Raw genomic sequence first — 9,783 nt, forward strand, 5'->3', positions numbered from 1 at the left:
TGGGAGAAGGCAGGGGGACGGCAAGGGGGTAAGCCGGGGGGGGGGGGAGGAAGTATTAGGGGACTAATTAAAGGGGAAGTGACATAGGGGAAGTGACATAGGGGAAGTGACCTAGGACAGAGGGAGAGGGGGGGGCACGGGGGGATAAAAAGGATGCAGGGAGGAGCCGTAGCCCTCTTTCCCTCTCTGGACGGCCGGACATCAAGCAGCTCCCACCCCGCACCGGGCTCTCCCATCTCACAAGCACACCTTACCAGGCATGGACGTCGTCTCCAGGCTCCAGGCGGCTGCCAGCGCTCACCCCCCAGGATGGTTAGAAAGCATTGCAGAAGGTATCCTGGGGGTGGGCGGTGGTGGTATTAACAGGGAGTCCTCGGTGCCGGCTGGGGGGGCAGGTCCGGGGCGCAGGAGTGAGGGCAGCTCAGGATCCCGCAGGAGGAGGGCAGGGGGTTCCACCAGTAGTAGCCGCAGGAGAAGCAGGCCCCGGGCGACGGATGCTGCACGCTCCGCTGATCAGGAAAGGCAAGGAACAGGAGAAGCTGAGCAGACGGGGGGGCGGTGGAGGGAGACCGCGGGACCCACGGCAGCCCAGCAGCAGGGACAGGGGCTGGGATCACCGGGGAGAGTTCCGGGGGCAACCCCAGCAACCGAGGCGGCCGGGTGGGTGAGCATTCTCCCCGCGGCCATGCAAGAGAGCCAGAACACATGGGCGGCGCCATCTTGTTTCCGGGGTCCTTCTCAAAGGCCCCCGGGAAGCGGGATGCCCAGCGAGGCGCCTGTGGAAAAAACGCAGATACCGGGGTCGTCCAGCCAGATGCCTGTGGGGGAAGAAGGGGGGAGGAGGCCAACACGCAGGACTAGACCCCCCGAAAGGCTGTCCATGGAGTTGCCGGTAAGAGGGCAACAGCGCAGGGCAAGGAGCCCTTCGAGGGAGCAGGGGCCAGGCGGTAGCAGAAGGCGACGGCCCATGGCCGTGAGTACCCCCAGACAGCCAGGGACCCGCAGCGGTGTGCAGGGCCAGAGCCACCAGCAAGACACCCAGGGCAGAGCCAGGCAGGCAAATAGAACTAGTGATAGGAGGGCCATCTCACAGTATAGCCACGGGAGCCAAGAAGAGACGGGAGACGAGCACGCTGAGGACGGACGATGGTCGCAAGGAACAAGAGGGCCCTCATTCCGGGATGCGGACAGCGGCGGCGAGGAGGATTCCCGGAGCACAGCGGCCGGGGGGAGGATGACTCCCGCGCGGCCTGGTAATTATGAACACATGCTTTCTACAGATACATATGCAGGCACATTGCAAGCGGGCGGGGGGAGCCAGGGATCGCAAGGGACGACACGGCTCGGGGGGATATATATTTTTGTTTTACGGGTAACTTAGGTAATCACCTTAAGAAGGAGATGAGGGAAAGAATATGGAGGGACGAGTATGTGGACATCTTCTCGCTTTTGCCGGTAGAGAGGGGGAGCACAAAGGTAGGAAGGGAAGGAGGGAGGAAGGAAGAAGAGCGAACAATTACGGTGACACACACGTTCACAAATTGGTGGCATGCCTTTACGATATTGGGTAGCGTCATTGGGGAAAAGGCGCCAGAAAACTGCTCGCAGTTGTTTTGCTACATGAACGCCATTGGGGAGGCTTACAAGTCATATGGGGGACTAGCTTGGCTGCGGTATGACGAACAATTTCGTCAGCGCAAGGCGATGCGACCATCGATGAGATGGGATCAAAAAGATATTGGCCTGTGGTTGGACGTTATGTCGCAGAATCAAAGACATTGGATGCCCTTTCAGGGAGGGGCCGGTGGCGCCGGCCATGCAGGATATAGCGCAGGAAGCCCGGCAAGGGGGAGTTTTCCAGGCCGTGGTGGGAATCAGAAACAGGGGCTTTGTTGGCAATTCAATGAGGGTCAGTGCAAATTCGGAACAGGCTGTAAATTTAGGCACATATGTTCCTATTGTGGCGGATCGGCACACGGGGTCAATAGGTGTCAGAGGAAGTACAGTGGGAAGGTGGGAGGAGCCGGTCATGGTCAAGGGGCAAACACCAGTCAAGCTGCACGCGATGCTCCCTTATCTAAGTAGGTACCCGGACAGGAAAAAAGCGGATTTGTTGATCAAAGGCTTCAAGGAGGGATTTTCTATCCCTTCCCCGGCGTGCCAAATGCCGGGGAAGCTGAAGAATCTCAGTTCGGCCTATCAGCACCCCGCTGTTGTCAAACAGAAACTTGAGAAAGAGGTGCTGATGGGCCGAATGGCGGGTCCGTTTAGTTTCCCACCCATATCGGGCTTGGTGGTTTCTCCATTGGGCATTGTACCAAAGAAGGAGCCGAACAATTTCCGAATGATACATCACCTGTCATATCCCCGTGGTAAGTCCGTCAACGACGGCATCGATCCGGATTTGTGTGCGGTGCTATACGCATCATTTGACCTGGCATTAGAATGGGTAAGAAAATGCGGAAAGGGGGCGCTGATGGCGAAAACGGATGTGGAGTCTGCCTTTCGGTTATTGCCGGTTCACCCGGACAGTCAGCGGTTGCTCGGGTGCTATTGGGAGGGAGAGTATTTCATAGACAGGTGTTTACCTATGGGATGCTCGTTGTCATGTTCGTTGTTCGAAGCCTTTAGCACATTCCTGGAATGGGTAGTGAAGGATATCACGGGATTGGGATCATTGATCCACTACCTTGATGATTTTTGGTGCGTAGGTCCTGCACAATCAGGGGTGGGCGATACCATGTTAAAAAATCTGCAAGGGGTGGCTAAAGAGTTCGGGATACCATTGGCTCCCGAAAAAACTGTCGGCCCGACGTCATGTATCTCCTTTCTGGGGATCATGATCGACACAGTAAAGTGGGAGTGTCGTCTCCCGGGAGAGAAGGTGGCAGCCCTGAAATTGGAAATAGGCAGGGCTAGGAGAGCTAAAAAGCTGAAGCTGCGGGAGGTACAGTCCTTGCTGGGGAGTTTGAATTTCGCATGTCGAGTCATGCCGATGGGCAGGATATTCACGAGGAGATTGGCGGCGACAACGGCCGGCGTAAAATCACCGCAGCATTATGTGCGATTGACAGCAGATAACAAAGCAGATCTGGCGGTTTGGGACACATTCTTAGAAAAGTACAACGGGCTGTCCCTGGTTATGGATGGGGGATGTTGTAATTCGGATATTGAATTGTACACGGACGCAGCGGGCAGTCATGGTTTTGGAGCTTACTGTCAGGGGCAGTGGTGCGCGGCAGCATGGCCAGAGGAGTGGGTGCGTTCAGGGCTGATAAAAAACATTGCACTACTGGAAATTTTCCCAATCCTGGTGGCGGTAACACTATGGGGGCATCGGCTGAGGAACCGGAAAGTTAGGTTTAAGTGCGATAACATGGGAGTGGTCATGGCCATAAATAACATCACCGCGTCTTCGCCGCCAGTTATTAGAGTGTTGAGGCAGCTAGTGTTGGAATGCTTAGTTATCAATGCTCATGTGACAGCATCTCATGTCCCGGGAGAATTTAACTCTGTCGCTGATGCGCTTTCTCGTTTTCAGTGGCAGCGGTTTCGGGCGTTGGCCCCCGAAGCGGAAGAAGAGGGCCTACCCTGCCCTCCCGGATTATGGAACGTGGCATCTGGGCGGCTGAACCGCTGATCAAGGCATCCGTAACAAGTAGAACGTGGGCGGCGTACGGACGGTCGTGGGGCCAGTGGGAACAATGGCTAGGCCGGGGGGACGAGGACATGTCGGAAGAGGAGCAGATTGGGGTGTTATTGATGGGAATTAGGCAGGCCGCAGATGATAGTTGGTCGGCGGCAAAAATGAGTCAACTAATTGCAGGATTAGCATTTGGGTTTAAACTTAGGAACAGAACCGATTTGACAAAGAGTTTCTTAGTCAGACAGGCTTTAAAAGGTTACAGGAAGGGTAAGGTTAAAAAAAAAGACAACAGGCGGCCCGTGTCTTTCGGCATGTTAGAAGTATTAGGAGAGCAGTTGGAAGGGGTGTGCAGGACACAATTTGAGGTTGGCTTGTTTAGGTTGGCCTTTTCACTCGCATTCTTTGGAGCAATGAGGATAGGGGAGCTGGTAGCGCCAGGCAAGGCCATAGCAGGAGGCATTCTAGCCGAAGACGTGATAAAGACAAAAAGGGGATTGGAATTTTGGATTAGGAGGTCAAAGACTGACCAAAGGGGAAAAGGAAAAAGGGTGTTATTGGGAAGAGTAAGCGGTTCTATGATGTGTCCATGTAAGTGTTTCGGGATATTCTCGGCAGCCAGGCCTAAGCAGGACGGACCGCTGCTATGTCACGAGGATGGGTCATATTTGTCCAGGTATCAATTCATTAAAGTATTCCGGACATGTATGGTAAGGGCAGGTGGGAACCCTGGGAGATACACAGGCCATTCCTTCCGGATCGGGGCGGCAACGGAGGCCGCGGTGGGGGGGCTGAGCCCGGAAACAGTAAAGCGAATTGGCCGGTGGGAGTCGCGGCGGTACAGGTCTTACGTACGACCTCAAGGATATGAGGCAGCGATCCCCCCCGGTATTAACGCATCACACTGATTTCTTTCTGTTTGTTACAGGACAAGTCCCGATCGTGATTTGGATTCTAGGACATTCATACGTTTACTGGGGAGCACAGCGGGCTGACAGACGGACGGGCGGAAGACAGTTAGGTATGGCAAGGAATGGGGCGGTGATTAGGTGGTTGGGATACCAGGGTTTAACATGGGGCCGGGTACTGCACGAGTTTTTCAGGGCGGTAAACCTCTATGGGGTCCCAGATATATTAGTTTTACACGCAGGGGGGAACGACTTGGGGGCTATCTCGGGAAAAGGGCTGAGTGCAAAAATTAGAACGGATATAAGACAGCTGGGATTAGCATTTCCAAACTTGAGGCTGGTGTGGTCAGACATGGTACCTAGAAAAAACTGGCGAGGGGCACGGTCAGTGAAAAAAATTAACAAAGCCCGGATAACAGTGAACAAGGAGGTATCTAAGTTCGTGTCACGGAACGGAGGGGTGACGATACGTCATGCAGGCTTGGACTCTACAGAGGGAGATTACTGGCTAGGGGACGGGGTACATTTGAACACCGCGGGAACCGACTTGTGGATTGAAGGCTTGCTTGGGGGGATGCGGAAGGCCGCAGCAGGGTTGGTTGGTGGGGTCTCGAGCACTTGAAGGTCAAGGGCTCTCGGTGTGGCGTTGGTGGGTCCTCGAAGCTGGCAAAAAAGTACGGTAGAGGGGGGATTCTTGCACTGCGGGACCCCCCACCCACTGCCATGGATAGTTACTTAGTTCGTGGTCTGGTGATACTTGCGTGATACCCGACGAGGTAGGTCGGGGTCACGCTATTGGGGGACCCGGAGGGCCACCCTGATGTTGGAGGTCGGGTGCGCGGTACCGATGGGTGGGTACCCGACGATGGAAGTCGGGTACAGGTTAACGGATGGAGGCAACCTCTTCCCTCAACTCAGGATGCTTCTGAGCTTGGGTAAAAACGCAGCTGGAAGTAAGGCTGAGAGGGAAGAGGCAGTGCCGACGGAATAATCACCAGACCAGGAGCGGGTTAGCTTCGAGGGCCGCACCAAGGGTCCGTTTTTATTAATATCAATAATAAATTGGCTGCTGTGGCCGTTATTATCCAAATTACTGATGTGGTGTGGTTATTCAAGAAGGTGGGGGAAGTCACGGGTAGTCAACCTTGCCAAGGTCAAGTAACCCCCGGATAAGGCACGGAGGGTCCGTAAGGAGGGGGCCATGACCGGGCAGGTTGCAAGTGACGTAGGAATGGGGGATTGGGAGAAGGCAGGGGGACAGCAAGGGGGTAAGCCGGGGGGGGGGAAGTATTAGGGGACTAATTAAAGGGGAAGTGACATAGGGGAAGTGACATAGGGGAAGTGACCTAGGACAGAGGGAGAGGGGGGGGGCACGGGGGGATAAAAAGGATGCAGGGAGGAGCCGTAGCCCTCTTTCCCTCTCTGGACGGCCGGACATCAAGCCCCACCCACCCATCCCTGACGAAAAGAAGGAAGACCGGGTCGCAGTAGCCAGATGAACCATTCGGACGCGGACAAGAGCGAGACTGATACAAGAATTACTTATTTGGCAGTTACCTTTAAGCCCAGGGGAAGGGCAGTCCATCACCATGGTTCCCTGGAGGTTTCCCCCACAGGGGGTTTTTCCTCTCCTGACTGGTGGCGGATAGCTCTTTGTGAGCGCGAGGTTCTGTTACATCATCGGATGATGATTTGAGCGTTGGTGGGTCCTCGAAGCTGGCAAAAAAGTACGGTAGAGGGGGGATTCTTGCACTGCGGGACCCCCCACCCACTGCCATGGATAGTTACTTAGTTCGTGGTCTGGTGATACTTGCGTGATACCCGACGAGGTAGGTCGGGGTCACGCTATCGGGGGACCCGGAGGGCCACCCTGATGTTGGAGGTCGGGTGCGCGGTACCGATGGGTGGGTACCCGACGATGGAAGTCGGGTACAGGTTAACGGATGGAGGCAACCTCTTCCCTCAACTCAGGATGCTTCTGAGCTTGGGTAAAAACGCAGCTGGAAGTAAGGCTGAGAGGGAAGAGGCAGTGCCGACGGAATAATCACCAGACCAGGAGCGGGTTAGCTTCGAGGGCCGCACCAAGGGTCCGTTTTTATTAATATCAATAATAAATTGGCTGCTGTGGCCGTTATTATCCAAATTACTGATGTGGTGTGGTTATTCAAGAAGGTGGGGGAAGTCACGGGTAGTCAACCTTGCCAAGGTCAGGACGTGTGCACATACCCTCAGTATAAACTCCTATCAGTCTCCCTACACTACTTTCACTGTCCCTACGCTGAAACTACTCTCTCCCTATGCTGTTTCCGGCTGCAATGTCCACAAGATGGCCCCAGCAACCTTTAAATTTTCCCCATGATGCTGGAAGGCCAGCCAATCACAGTAATGCCACACCAACGATGGTGCCGTCATTACTGTGATTCGTAAGCAAGCCCAGCATGTTCATTGGCTGCAAAATAAAGTGCTAAACATCCTGGGCGGGTCACTCGAACATACCGATGCGAATATCACCAATTAACGAATAGCCCAAATAACGCACTATTTGTGTGAGTACCGATTAGTGCCGAATGTATTCGCTCATCACTACAGTTATTCCTTTAAGTAACTCTGCCATGGTGTGCATTTTGTCTCCTAGAAATAATCTTCAGCAAAGCCTGTGGCCACTTCACTGAGGCTGTGCTGCAGAGTTTCCAGCTTCTGGCTAATGTGGATGATGTGCCCTAAGATAGCACATCAGAGTTGGATGATGAGGTTGAGCAGGAGGGGATGCAGGAACTGCTGTAGGAGGTAGAGGAAACCCTCATAGAAGTAGGGCCAGCAATCCTCAACTTTGGGAGCACATGCACCGTGCCAGGGTGTGACTCAGCCCCAGCCCTCACAATGTTCACCCAGTGTGCCACAATCGCTTGTCCACGTTCCGGCTGTTAAGTGGACAATGGCAGTAACTGCATTGGTAAGGGCATGGATGATGTTCCTAGACATGTGCTGGTACAAGGCTGGGATGCCACATCAGGAGAAAAAGTTGTGGCTGGAGACCAAGTACCGAGGGATGGATGCTGCCTTGAGTCGGCGGAAATCCTACTTGTCTACCAGCCTAAATAGCAACATTTCCACGGCAAGCAGTCTGGAAATGTGCCCGTTTAGCATTTGGGCCTGTGGCTGGGAGCTGGGAACTTTCTTTTTTGTTCCAATGCCTGGGGTAGGGGCAGCTGAACGCTGGGCTGGGACAAGGATTTGGAAGTCCCTGATGATGGCAAGTCAGAATGTGCAAGGATAGGTGCAAAACAGGAGGAATTTGTGCCAGTGTTTTGGACAGGGGATTGGGAAGCACCTAACACAGGGGAAGAGGCAGGGTGTCACCTGATGGCACCAATCGTGGACCCAGGTGTTATGCCCACTGAGTTAGGTGCTTAGATGACATGTGCCTGATCATGATAGTCGTTAGGGTCTTAGAGGTCAGACCCCTGCTGATTTTTGCATAGCACAGGTTGCAAATAGTCATTTTGTTTGTCTCAAAACGCTCTTTAAAAAAAAAATACCCATATGGCTTTGCTGGAAAATGGGGGACTTCCATTCTTGTGGTCGCGTTCAAAACCAGCGGCTTCGTTAGGTCTAGATGATATAACCTTAGCTACCCTACATATTAGACGAACCGTTTTAAACGAACCTCCATCAGATTCATTCCAATCATCCTTAACTCCTATTGCAGTCATTCCTTATTTAGTCAACCCTAATTTTGAGGGCTCTTATAATCTATGGTCGAAACTCCCTATGGACTCCCTTACTAGCTTTTACGAGGGTAAAACTCTTAAGAACAATACTTGGCCTAGTAACGCCTTGATGTCCCCAAGAAATTTTTTACAAAAACACCATACTAAACGTATTCTTACGCAATTCAGAGAGCGGTACCCATATAGGTCCAATTGGTCATGGCTAGATCTCATGCTCAAAACGGGTTCAGCTAGATATAAAGTAATATCTCGCTCGTATTCCAGACTCATTACTCCTCATCCCTTTAAACTCTCTTTTATTTATTCCTGGGAATCTGAACTTAATTTTACTTTTTCGGAAGATCAGATCTTAAAGATGCTGAAGTTTGCCCGGGGTTTCTCTCGATGCATCCTACTACAGGAAAACACATATAAGATACTAACCAGATGGCATATGACACCGGTCAAGCTTCAACATTTGGGTTTGTCAGATTCTGATTTGTGTTGACGGTGCCGGGTTACCCAAGGGAACCATGCTCACATATTCTGTGAATGTTCTGAGATCAGAGATTTTTGGGAGGGAATAAACTCAACGCTTAAAAAGCTGAAATTAATTACAAATAACCTGTTAGCTGCTGAGGCCATTCTCTCGTGCCCAACAAATAACTTCAGACCCTCCAGACATGGTCTTCTTCCCTTAATGCTTGGTGCGGCAAAACACTTAATAACCATTCATTGGAAGAATGAGTCCCCTCCAACGCTGGGTGAATGGTTTAATAAAATTGATCATATATATATTGATTGGAGGAACTCTCAAGTTGGGAAACGCATGTACACGAACGCTTTGTCTCGAATTGGCTTCCCTGGAGGTTGTTTCGATCCGTTGAGTCCTAATAATGTTATTCTCATGTCTTTCCTTTTTTGAGAATTTATGCTACCGTATTGTTTGTTTTTTGAGTGCTTTGTTCACGTGTATTTGAACTGTTATGCTGACTGTTCCCCCCTTCTTTTTCCTACTTTCTCCCCCCTAAACCTTACCCCTCAGACCATCCTCCCCTTCCCTAACCCTTTCCTTTCTCCCCATTTTTTCACCTCTTCCTTTTCTACCATTCTCCAATGTTGTTGGTCTGGATTCGCTTATTGTTATTATCAAAACAGTTATGATGTATTTACTTATTCTATTATAAAACGCATGTAGCATTTCCTGACTTTACTTTAAATAAAGAATTTACAAAAAAAAAAAAAAAAATACCCAGACTGGGGAACAATTTTGACAGAGAATTTCAGGACTGTCGGTGCTCTGTGGAACAGTTGCCACTTTCTCCCTCTGGACACACCACTGCCTCTTCCTGTCTGTTTTGGTGCTGCTGAGCTCTCCCCCTCAGCACCGCTGGCCTCGCTCTGCATGCCAGCTTCCCAGGTTGGGTCGGTGACTTCGCACCCTGCTCCTCCTGACTTTGTGACTTAACAACAAGGGATAGCAACAATTGTGTCTCATCATCATCTTCCTCCTCCTTATCCC

General features: G+C 52.0%; 1 long non-coding RNA gene across 1 annotated transcript; it reads left to right on the forward strand.

Moving 5' to 3' along the window:
* Nucleotides 1-1,107: 1,107 nt before the first annotated feature.
* LOC143818228 (uncharacterized) lies at nucleotides 1,108-5,641 on the forward strand. The gene is made up of 2 exons (XR_013224399.1): nucleotides 1,108-1,253; nucleotides 4,572-5,641. It is a non-coding gene; the product is annotated as an uncharacterized LOC143818228 (long non-coding RNA).
* Nucleotides 5,642-9,783: the final 4,142 nt, after the last annotated feature.

This window comes from Ranitomeya variabilis, chromosome 3, assembly GCF_051348905.1.
Source record: "Ranitomeya variabilis isolate aRanVar5 chromosome 3, aRanVar5.hap1, whole genome shotgun sequence".
NCBI classification, from domain to species: domain Eukaryota; kingdom Metazoa; phylum Chordata; class Amphibia; order Anura; family Dendrobatidae; genus Ranitomeya; species Ranitomeya variabilis.